Genomic DNA, 11,877 nt, shown 5'->3' with positions numbered 1-11,877 from the left:
AACCTACTTTACAGTAATACAATTCTAAATATTAATGTTCATCCTGTTGTGAGAGGAAACCTGAAGGATAATGGCTGTGGGTTGTCAAGCATGACCAGAAGTAGTTTGTGTGTGTTTCTGTTTTTCTGTGTGTGCATTTAGTTACCACAGTCTTCGGGACTTGAAGGTACTTGAGCTGTGTGTGTGTGTGTGTTTATGTGTGTGTGTGTGTCTTGAGCATCACTGCAATGTCCTGTCAGTACCTGTTTTGATTGCATTTACATTCACATGGTGCCCTTTTAAGTAGTCCTCGACGTTGTGAACACAGAAACCTGTCTGACAAACTGTTCTGGTGTGCTGCTGTAGCAGGAACATGTGGTGAGCTGCTGTAGCAGGAACATCTCAGGGGGTCATCCGCTAGTTCCAGCAGAAAGCTGTCTACACAGCACTACACATTCACGCACGCACGCACCCCCCCCCCCCCCCCCCCCCCCGCACCCCCACACACATAGAATCCATTTCCATTCCTGACGTCGGTGTTTGTGTAAGGTGTGTGCTAATGGAACTTTCAGGGTGTAACTTCCTCTTCCTGTCAGAGCACCAAGGATGGATGCCCCAGAGGGGTCCACTTCCTCTGTTCATCTCTCAAATACAGGCGCTCAGCAGAGGTGTGGAGCTGAGATACCGGCTGTTCCCAGCTGAGCGAGGACATGGGAAGAAAACCTGCAGATTGGCATGTCTAACTCACACACATGCACGTACACGCACACCCACCTTCACACAGAGACAGGACCATGCACAAAAACACTTGCAGAGAGAGAGAAACACACACACACACACACACACAAGCAGAGGCACAGACACATCCACACACACACATCCAGCTCCTTCTTGGCTTGCGTGGTAGAGTGATTCTCTCTACGTCCTCATAGTGGAGGGTAGACATGACTGCACATGCTAGTGACATGCCAGCACAAATGAATAACCATTCAATTATAAAATGAGTTCTGATAACAGAGCCCCCCCCTTCCTCCAGGAGTCCCTGATTGCTTCTACAGCTTCATCAGTCTTGTGTGTGTGTGTGTGTGTGTGTGCGTGCTTGTGCGTGTGTGTGTCTGAATTATTAATCGTTAGCAGTAATGGGGAAACTGAATATGAATATAATCTCAGCAGATTTATAAAGCTGGAATATGAGAAGCGCCATTACTGTAATATATTTCTCGCAGTAATGTTTCGTATGTGCATGTAATGGCCCCAGCCTCCAGCCTTATACTAGTGCTGTCTCTACCTTTATTCCCAGCCCATGGGCCCTAGTCATATCTCTTCTCCTAGCCCTAGGCCTCGTCCCAGTCCAAGCCTTGCCTGGGCGCTAACCACAACCCTCGTTACCTCATGTGCTCCCCTGGTCATGCACCAACATCACGTCCTGTTGTCTGCAGCATCTGGAATTCCTTTGTAGAGTTAACATGCTAGAGTAGACATGATTAAACAGCTGTTTGTTCTACTAACGGAATAACAGCGTCCTTCATGGAACCGAAATGTTGATAATCTGACTTTCATCAGCAACACTCTCCATTATCTCCACTACTGTGAGCCTTTCATCAGGCCCATCAAAGTTCCAAACTGGCTGTTTGAATGGAGCTTCAAACAGAGACGCTCGGAGCACTGTTGTGGTGGTCAGCATTTATCAGATGTTTCATGTTGAAGCAGATCTCATTAGTGTGGTGGGGCACAGCGTGGGTGTGCATACAAGAGGGGGGGGGGGGGGGGGGCGGGGGGCCGGGGGGCCGGGGGGCTATGTATGTGGATTCTGTGTGCAGGCGTAATGTTAATGGTTGCTTATGGGGATCAGGGAAGATGACCCTACAGTACTTTGGGACTTGTCCAGCTTACCTTACAGTACACACCATGCCATCCTCTTGTTTCTCTTTCCCCCCTCTCTCTCTTCAACTCCCCATTTCTTTCTTTCTTTCTTTCTTTCTTTCTTTCTTTCTTTCTTTCTCTCTCTCTCTCTCTCTCTCTCTCTCTCTCTCTCTCTCTCGCTCTCTCGCTCTCTCTCTCTCTCTCGCTCTCTGTCTCTATGTCTCTCTCTCTGTCTCTCTCTCAGTCTCTAACCTTATGCCAACGGGATGAGTAGCTTCTATCTCCCTGACCATGCTAATGTATGTAGCAGTGTGCTTCCTCCTCACTCTCCAGAGAGTTGTGACAGACGAAATGTTTCGGTACATTAACCACTGAAGGTTTCTAAATGTGGAGAGCTTGATCTGCTCTGCTAGATACAGGTGATACGTGATCCAAGGAATCGGTAGACAGAGAGGCAGGCAGGCAGGCAGAAAGATGGGCATACAGACAGACAGACAGACAGACAGACAGACAGACAGACAGACAGGAAGGAAGGCAGTTTGAAGGCGACGCACAGCAGGTTACCTGCCCCAGCTTGTCATCCTCCAAAGGCTAAATTCACACTTATTCAGGCAAATTTGTGCCCGCGTGCAATGAAATCAATCATCATTCATGCCATTCCATGATGAGCTGAAGCTCGGTGGGTGATTAAGGCTGAGATGTTTGGCGCTCTGCAAGTTGTTCTGCTCTGCAGAAGGAGTGTGATTAGGGAGGCTTCAGCACCTACCTACCACAGCCATCTGACTGAATTAGCAGGCAACATGGTGGCTTGGTTCTGTCATCTGTTGGAGGGTCTTCTGAGGCTACTTCAGCAAGGCTGGTATTGGGCAGATTTGTCTCTGTGAAGGGCACATGAACACATACAAGGAAAAGTTGCTTCCTTCTACTTTGACAATGTTCCCTGACTCTGAGGATTTGCGTTGTTTCCAAAAGACGCCTGAAAGCAGTAATTGAAAATCTGGGTTATTTCACCAAATATTAATTTCGGAACTATTCCCAAATCAAAATTATAATTTTATCTGGAATTTGGGAAACATTAGTGCTTCATAGATAAATAGATAAATATTAAACAAGACATTTATAAATAAAACAGACCGTCAAATAATATAACCAGAGCAACATCTTTACCATGACTGTAGAACAGATTTATGTGCAGTATAAATAGACCACTGAATACTGTATTGATGCTATCATTCACTATCCCCCCTCTCTCTCCCTTCAATTATCTTTCTCTGTCTATAAAATGTCTCTCTATTTTCTTGTTGCTCTAGTGCTCTCTCTCTCTCTCTCTCTCTCTCTCTCTCTCTCTCTCTCTCTCTCTCTCTCTCTCTCTCTCTCTCTCTCTCTCTCTCTCTCTCTCTCTCTCTCTCTCTATCCTCCCAGTAAATGTGAACACAGGACAGTGAATCTGAATCACAACTATATTTTGTGGTCCCTGTGCTCTGTTTCCCCACAGCCACGTAATCAAGCCCATTACTCTGTCTTTACTGCCCCCTCTTGCTGGCCTCCCACCCCCCCTCTAATGCCCCCCAGCCCCAACACTGGGGACCCCTTCCTGCCTGTGGGCTGGCCATTAACTACATCCTAGTGCTCCCTCCTCTCCCCCCTTCATAACAAGGTTATATTACTTTACTAGGCTGTATGAGTTGTGGGCTCCTTCACTATCTCTCTCTCCTCTACTGTATCTCTCTCTCTCTCTCTCTCTCTCTCTCTCTCCTCCCCTCACTGTACCTCCTCCTCTTCCTTCTCTCTTTCTACCATCCCTCCCTCCCTCCCCCCCTCCCTCTTTTCCTCCCTCCCTTCCTCCCCCCTCCCTCTTTTCCTTCCTCCCTTCCTCTCCTCCTAGCCTTTTTCTCCTTTGCGCCCTCTTTCCCTTCTCTCTTCCACTCCCAACAAGAAGGTTATTCACAGGAATTATGAGTGTGATGCTGCTCAGCAGGTGATAAAAGGAGAACAGGGGTGGGTGGTTATGTGTTTGTGTTATTGGATGCATGTGTGGACTGCATTTCCCAGGGTGCACCCCTTCCGCTGCTGAAGCCTTGAGATATTAATCTACAGACTGTATACTTCATATCCCATCAGCCCCCTGGTACTTGAAACAGATGTATCACCTCTCCCCTTCTCTCCTCTCCACTCCCCTCCTCTCCTCTTGTCTCCTCTCTAGCAGGTATAAATCACAGGAATACACCTGCCCATAGTAGGAAGCACATGTAAACTGGAGGCCCTACAGCTTACACCATGATCAGGATGTTCACTCCCTGCAGGAGGGCAGCCCACAGGCTCGAGAGGTAGTCCTGGAGTCATACAGAGATAGACCAAGAGCGGTAGAGAGACGAGAGCAATGGAGGCATCGAGTTCAGGGTCATTGAGGAACGAAGGTAGATAGAGGGGCAGAGCAACAGCGCAGAACAGCAGACTCCAGCTCCTCCACCCGGCCCAGTAGAAAGCCAGCAGTCAAATTGACACTACGTGTGACTTCTCTAATCCATGGGTGTAAAACACCTCTGTGCCAGTCCGACTGCTGTGATAGTCCTTGGTCTCCCCTCTGGTGCTCCAGATGGGGGACTGTGCTGGTCTCAGCTCTCCTCCCGAACCTCAGGGCTTCTCTTCTCCCCCCCTCTCTCCTCTTAACACCTCAGCGGTCTCTCTGCACCCAACAACAGCGTTCCCTCTCTCCAATCCCCTGCAGCCTCCGGCACCTCGGAGGAACTATCAACACGTCAGTCACGTTCTCTCTCTGCTTTTCTCTGTCCCTCTCTACATCTCCGTTGCTTTCTCCTTCACTCATTGCACAAGTAATGAGTGCTATCTTACTATCTCTATGTGTCTGTCTATTGATTTGTTACAAGCTCTCTCACCTACTAAACTTGACTGTCTTTTTTCTGTGCTGTATTTTCTATCTCACACTTTCATATCCCCCCGCTCTCTCTTCAACTCTCCATTTTCTTTCTTTCTTTCTTTCTTTCTTTCTTTCTTTCTTTCTTTCTTTCTTTCTTTCTTTCTTTCTTTCTTTCTTTCTTTCTTTCTTTCTTTCTTATTTCTCTCTCTCTCTCTCTCTCTCTCTCTCTCTCTCTCTCTCTCTCTCTCTCTCTCTCTCTCTCTCTCTCTCTCTCTCTCTTTCTCCATCTCCATGATTCCATTCCTCCTCGGGTGATGAGCAGTGGGTGTGTGACGGAGGGTTCAGAACTCTGTAACCAACCAGGCCATGTGACCGCCCAGGCCATGTGACCGCCCAGGCCATGTGACAGCCCAGGCCATGATGACTGGAGGTAGTGGAGCAGAGGGGGGAGGAGGAGAGAGAAGGATGGAGGAGGAGAGGAGTAGGGAGGACAAGAAGAGAAGGGTGGCAGAGAGAGGAGGAAGGAATGAGGAGAGAGAAAGAGAGAGGAGAGGAAGAGAGAGGAGAAAAGGAAGGGATGAGGAGAGAGAAAGAGAGAGGAGAGGAAGAGAGAGGATAAAAGGAAGGGATGAGGAGAGACAAAGAGAGAGGAGAGGAAGAGAGAGGATAAAAGGAAGGGATGAGGAGAGACAAAGAGAGAGGAGAGGAAGAGAGAGGAGAAAAGGAAGGGATGAGGAGAGACAAAGAGAGAGAGAGAAAAGAAAGAGGAAAGAGAGAGGAAAGAGGGGGGGGTTTATTCTTAAAGAATGAAAACCTCTCTGTACGCATTCAGACTGTAAAATGACAAAGTTCAATCACTTGGTGTTGGGTTTACCTCAGAGAGACCACAGCAGACTGTGTACGTGTGTGTCTGTGTCTGTGTCTGCATGTCTGTGTGTGTGTGTTTGGAGGAGGGGTTGCGGCTGGCCAAACAGCTGACAGTTACCAGACCACTGCAATACCATCCAATCTGCAGAACCATGTTCAAATGCGTCACTGATAAATGAGTACATGACTAGGCCCAACTAAAGTTCTCAGGACTCAATACTGACAAGCACTTCCACCATGAAGCTATTTTTGTTTAAATTTTTTAGGGAGAGCTGGAGGGGATTTTTTTTACTTGAATGGACTCATGAATATTTGGCACAGCTTTTAATCTGCTGGACGGTTATTTCTTCTCAGTAGCATCCAGTGAACAACTCTTCCAGGTGATTGGTTGATTAAAAAGCTATTCTCAAGGTCTAAATGGAAATTTATTAGGAACCCCTCTTCAACCTCCTTTTCCTGCTGGAAAATTGAATTAATAAAAGGGCTTTGTGTATGTGTGTGGGTGTGTGTGGGAGTGTATATGTGTGCAAACACACTCTCCATCCACACACACACACATCAAAACCCCATTGTTGATTACAAACAGTCCATGTTCGCATGAGAAGAAATGTGAATACACTGTTGCTCTTGGCAACACACCCGCTGTGGCTGGTGTTCCATGTGCACTCAGGAAGATTGATATTCAAATGATATCTTGGATTAATATTTCACTTTATGAGCAGATGTTTCAAAAGGGAGGAAAACAGATTAGTGTTACTCTCTAGGGAGGGCATCAAAGGAGGTCCACACTGCCTGTTATCTGGGCAGATCTCAGATCAGATCCTCCAGTCTTCAAAGGGTTTTCCTACCCAGGAGAGATTACAGCAGGCTGACCCGAGGTCAGTCATTTAGCATTAATGTTCCGTTGCTGGGTAAAGTCTTGTACAATGTGTCCTTTTCTACACTGTTCTAGAGCACAGTACAGTGAACAGTGTGTGGAAACAGACATGTTACCCAATCTGACTCCAGGGTTCTCAGTGTGTGTTTGCGGACATCATTTTCCTGTGACAGTTGCTTCAACGGAGCATCTAGGGAACACCCAAAAAAAACAAAGAAAAGAGAAGCAAGAGGGTTGGAAAGAAATTGAAAGAGTGAAATACAGATAGAACAAAAGAAAGAAAGAAAGAAAGAAAGAAAGAAAGAAAGAAAGAAAGAAAGAAAGAAAGAAAAAAGAAAAAGAAAGAAAGGGAGTTAGGGAGTAGAAGAACGTGTCATGAAGGGCAAGTGAGGGAGCTGAGATCTGAAGTAGAGTGGATGAGATGGTTTCATGCCTTTGGTTTAATCCTGCCTGACGGCCCTCTCTCCTCCCTAACACCCCCTGAGAGAGTTCCCTTTAAACCTGACACACACACACACACGCACAGGATACATTGCATCTGTATCTCAGCTCAAAAAAAAAGATCCTACCTTCACTTGGTCTGTCTCTCTCTCTCTCTTTTTCTCTCATGCTGTCTCTCTCTCTCTGTCGCTTGCTCTGTGCCTGCCTAATCTCCCCTGCAGGGTGGAGAGCTTGCTTTTTTCCCAGGAGAGCCACATGTTGGAAGTGATAGCTAGCTCCTAGGGGGGTTGAGGTGTGGGGCTCATCTCTGAAGCACGTTTAGGACAAAACTTTGTGCAAAAGAAAGCTGTCGATTGATTCATTTGATTTAGTAGATTTGGAAGTTTTTCAGGAATCAAAAGTTTTCAAAAAGTTTCATGAAGCCAGGATGTCTAGTCTACAACCTGCCCACCTACTAATATGTATGTCATCTCTGCCTGCTTGTCTGTCTGCCTCCCACTCCTCCAGCCTCTCACTTTCTCCTTCTCACTCCCCCACTGCTGCCTCTCTCTCCTTCTCTTTCCAGTCACCCATCCCCCCCCCCTCCCCCCTCCCTCCCCCCGGTCTCTTCCTCCCACCCAAAGTTTGAGAGGAGCCGGTGACAGCGGCTTCCCTCTGCTGCTGACTGGAGAGCCAGGTTCCATGCGGCTGCCGCTGCCCTCGTCCTCTCCTGGTGTTTGTTTAGACAGGGAACTGTGGCCTGTCACAATTTCATCGAGTTGACTGAGCGGTGAAAACATTAGCCTCTCTCCATCTCCCCCAGCCCCCCTCCTCTCGTTGTCTCTGCCTCTCTTTCTCTCACGTACACTCAGACTCATTCTCTCCCTCCCTTGCCATTCCCTGCTGAGGGTGTGAGGGTGTCCATTAAATCGAAAGAAGACAGCTTTGTATCGCTTCACCGCTGGGGCAAGGGGAGGGGCACGCTAGACGCAAACACACATACACACACATACACACACAGCCCTTAACCTGCAGCTTGTGTGATGATGAATTTAGAACCACAATGTCAAAATACAGTTCTACACACCTTGTTGAACCCGTCACAAGAATCCAACACAAAAACATTACAATCATCTGAACAGTCTATTAAGAGACTTGTTATTTTCATATCCCCCTCTGTATTCTTCTGTGTTTCTTACAATGTTTCCAATGTTTTACTAGCAGTTGTTGTCACTTTTTCTATTGGTTATCATTTCTATACAGAACATCTTACCTCTGGGCCAATACTGGGGCAATTTTCTGTTTCATTCAGGAATTTGAACATCTAGACGGCATGTTCACACAAAAATAAATGTCTGTGATATGAGTTATCATATCAGCTGTGCGCTTCACCGACAGGTTCACACCGGTAGAAATAATGGTCTTTGTCTGAAGGAGCTGTGGAATTGGTGATTATCGTGGTAGCGTGCTCGCAAGCACCGCTGAGACAAAGTTAAGTGGAGCCTGTTTGAATTACTTCTGGGGGGATAACCGTGCAGGTAATCAAATATCTCCTTGGCACTAGCCTTTTAATTCCTCTCACAACCTCCTGTTTTCTTTTCATCTCATCTCTTCTTTTCCTCACCGCCAGTTCTCATTCTATTGTGTTGGCTCGTCAAACCTAACAGAGGATGTACAGAGGATGTACTTCCTACAGCAGCTGAAGAAATTCAACCTGCCAAAGACAATGATGGTGCACTTCTACACAGCCATCATTGAGTCCATCCTCACTTCTTCTATCACCATCTGGTACGCTGCTGCCACTGCCAAGGACAAGAGCAGACTGCAGCGTATCATCCGCACTGCAGAGAAGGTGATTGGCTGCAATCTGCCTTCCCTCGAGGATCTGCACACTTCAAGGTCCCTGAGGCAAGCGAGGAAAATTGTGGCAGACCCCTCCCACCCTGGACACTCCCTGTTTCAGCTACTCCCCTCCGGCAGAAGGCTGCGGTCCATCAAGACCAAAACCTCATGTCACAAGAACAGTTTCTTCCCATCCGCTGTTGGCCACTTTAATGAGGCCAAGGACTCTCACTGACTTTAAATCACAAGCTGCACAATGATACCCTGCACATTGCAATTTGCACAATTGTATCGTTCTCTTGCACTATCTGTTTTTTTAGGTTAGATTGTAAATTATGACTACTTATATTTAATTTTGTATTCACCTTAGTATTAGCAAGACCCTCCTTAGTATTAGCTAGATTTTGCTCCTTTTGTATAGTTAGTCCACATATTTTCAATATTCCTATATGTTTAATGTATGCACCTCCCTGCCAAAGTAAATTCCTTCTTTTTGCAAACATTCATGGCAAATAAAATCTTCTTCTTCTTCTTCTTCTTCTTCTTCTTCTTCTTCTTCTTCTTCTTCTTCTTCTTCTTCTTCTTCTTCTTCTTCTTCTTCTTCTTTAATAATTATTATTATTACAGTAGTAATAATTCTGTTTGAGATCAGTCAATTCAGCTCCGTCAGTCAAAACTCACATTTTATGTCTGCAAAGAAACGACATTCATCTCCAACCCAATCCAATACTGTTAGGATTGAAATCTCAAATGACTTTGTGGATTGGAGCTGAAGTTTGTTGTGTGGCACCGTGCCTCTGGCCTGTGGTCTCAGCCAGGGTTATGGCTGCATTACTGTCAGACAGATAGATGGCTTTATGAAGATGCTTCACTGAAGCATCACCAACCCCCAGGGTAGCAGACAGGCACACAGGCTCAAACTGTCTCACGCTCTCTCTCTCTCTCTTTTCTCTCTCTGTCTGTCTCTCTCTGTCATTCTTACCCTTACTCTCTCAGTTTTTTGCTATTTCTTTCTCTCTCAGTGTTGTGGATAATTTAATACTTAAGAAGGTGTCATTATTACCAGTTTGCTTCTATCCCTCCTCTCTTTCCCTCCCTCCTTCCTTATCTAAACCTCTCCCTACAGGTCCCTTCCTCTATCACCCACCCTTCTCTCTCTCCTTTCCTCCCCCCCTCCATCTCTACGTTCCTCCACCCTTCTTCCTTCCTCTATAATTATACGTATTGTGCATATTCAAGTCGTTGTGATTAATGTGTCATTTCAATCAGAGAAATTGTTCTTTGCAGGATAGTGTCATAAAGAGGGTTTTATTGAAGAGCCTCTCTCTCGTGGTTTTCCTTATGAGGATGTGGGGGGAGTGGAGAGAGGTTAAGGCAGTGGAGGTGGTGGAGGGGGGGGGGGGGTGTGCAATCAGTTCCAGGCTGAATAGCTTCACAGTCAAGCTATTGATGATGATATCCTCTAGTGTGTGTATGAGGAGTGTTTGAGAATAAGAATCATCACCTCACTGTGTTGTATAAATAAGTCACAGCTGAATAGTTCAGGTGCTACCACTGGTGATGCTTAAGAGACAATTACTGATTACTCAAAAAGCAAGAGAGATCTGAACCGATGGTCCTGTGACAGGAAATCAGACCCGGGTCTCTAGAGGTGTATACACGTGTCAGAGTCATAGACCACTGAGCCCTCCTCTCCTCCTGCCTCCTCCTCTCCCCTATCCCTCCTTCATCTCCTCTCCTCCTGCCTCCTCCTCTCCCCTGTCCCTCCTTCATCTCCTCTCCTCTCCTCCTGCCTCCTCCTCTACCCTGTCCCTCCTTCATGTCCTCTCCTCCTGCCTCCTCCTCTCCCCTGTCCCTCCTTCATCTCCTCTCCTACTGCCTTCTCCTCTCCCCTGTCCCTCCTTCATCTCCTCTCCTCTCCTCCTTCCTCCTCCTCTACCCTGTCCCTCCTTCATCTCCTCTCCTCCTGCCTCCTCCTCTCCCCTGTCCCTCCTTCATCTCCTCTCCTACTGCCTTCTCCTCTCCCCTGTCCCTCCTTCATCTCCTCTCCTCTCCTCCTGCCTCCTCCTCTCCCCTGTCCCTCCTTCATCTCCTCTCTTCCTGCCTCCTCCTCTCCCCTGTCCCTCCTTCATCTCCTCTCCTACTGCCTTCTCCTCTCCCCTGTCCCTCCTTCATCTCCTCTCCTCTCCTCCTTCCTCCTCCTCTCCCCTGTTCCTCCTTCATCTCCTCTCCTCTCCTCCTTCCTCCTCCTCTCCCTTGTCCCATCCCCACTCATCCTCTTCTCCTCTCTTCCTCTCCTTGTTAATGTGGCCAGCGACAGAGGATCAATAGTGCCAGGAAGCCTGTGAACTTTTCAGGCCCTACTTAATTAAGAGGAGGGCTAGTCTGAATGGAAATCAAGAGGAATGCAGAGATGGCAATTACAATGCATGTCAGCATCTCCATAGAATAATGACCCCTCTGAATCACTCAATCGCTCTCTCTCTCTCTTTTGTAATCCTCCTCTTCCTCTTCCTCGCAGTCTCACCCTTCTCCTCTCTCACTCCCCCTCTTTCTCACAAACACACTTCCACACACACCCTCTCCATCTCCATTTTGGCCTTGACAGGTACACACACACACACACCGGCAGTCTTAATGAGAGCTGGAGTAGAGCAACACAATGAGGATGATGTTAACATCCAGATCTACCAGCTCCCGGAGTCTCTCGACAGAGTTTTCATCTTCGTCCTCCTCGTCATGCTATCAAACCTTCGTCCTGACTCCTTCTGAAAAATCAATGTCTCAATTAGGAACAACCGACTTCCTCTTGTTGTCAGCCAGTCATCTGTAATCGACAACGGTTTGACCTTCTCATTATCCTTTCTGGAGATCATTATCAAAGAGGCCCGCGTTAGGTGATCCAGTTCTAGCCATCAGAGAGAGAGATGGGAGATGCCTCTCTAGACATGTTAAGTGCCGGGGTGCCCCTTGTGGCTCACTTGTGGTAGTGAGACTTAAATACAAATATATGTTATGTGCCATGTCCATCATAGCTGTGTTGCTATATGGACAGCTGTGAAGAGTTTTCTCCAATTTCAGATAGCTGGATTACCACACAGTCAAGACTGAAGAGCAACCGCCCACCACTTCAGCTCTCTCATCTGTCTTC

Source organism: Hypomesus nipponensis, chromosome 6 (assembly GCF_054491055.1).
Source record: "Hypomesus nipponensis isolate SF chromosome 6, ASM5449105v1, whole genome shotgun sequence".
In the NCBI taxonomy this organism is placed as follows: domain Eukaryota; kingdom Metazoa; phylum Chordata; class Actinopteri; order Osmeriformes; family Osmeridae; genus Hypomesus; species Hypomesus nipponensis.
This window is presented reverse-complemented; position numbering follows the sequence as displayed.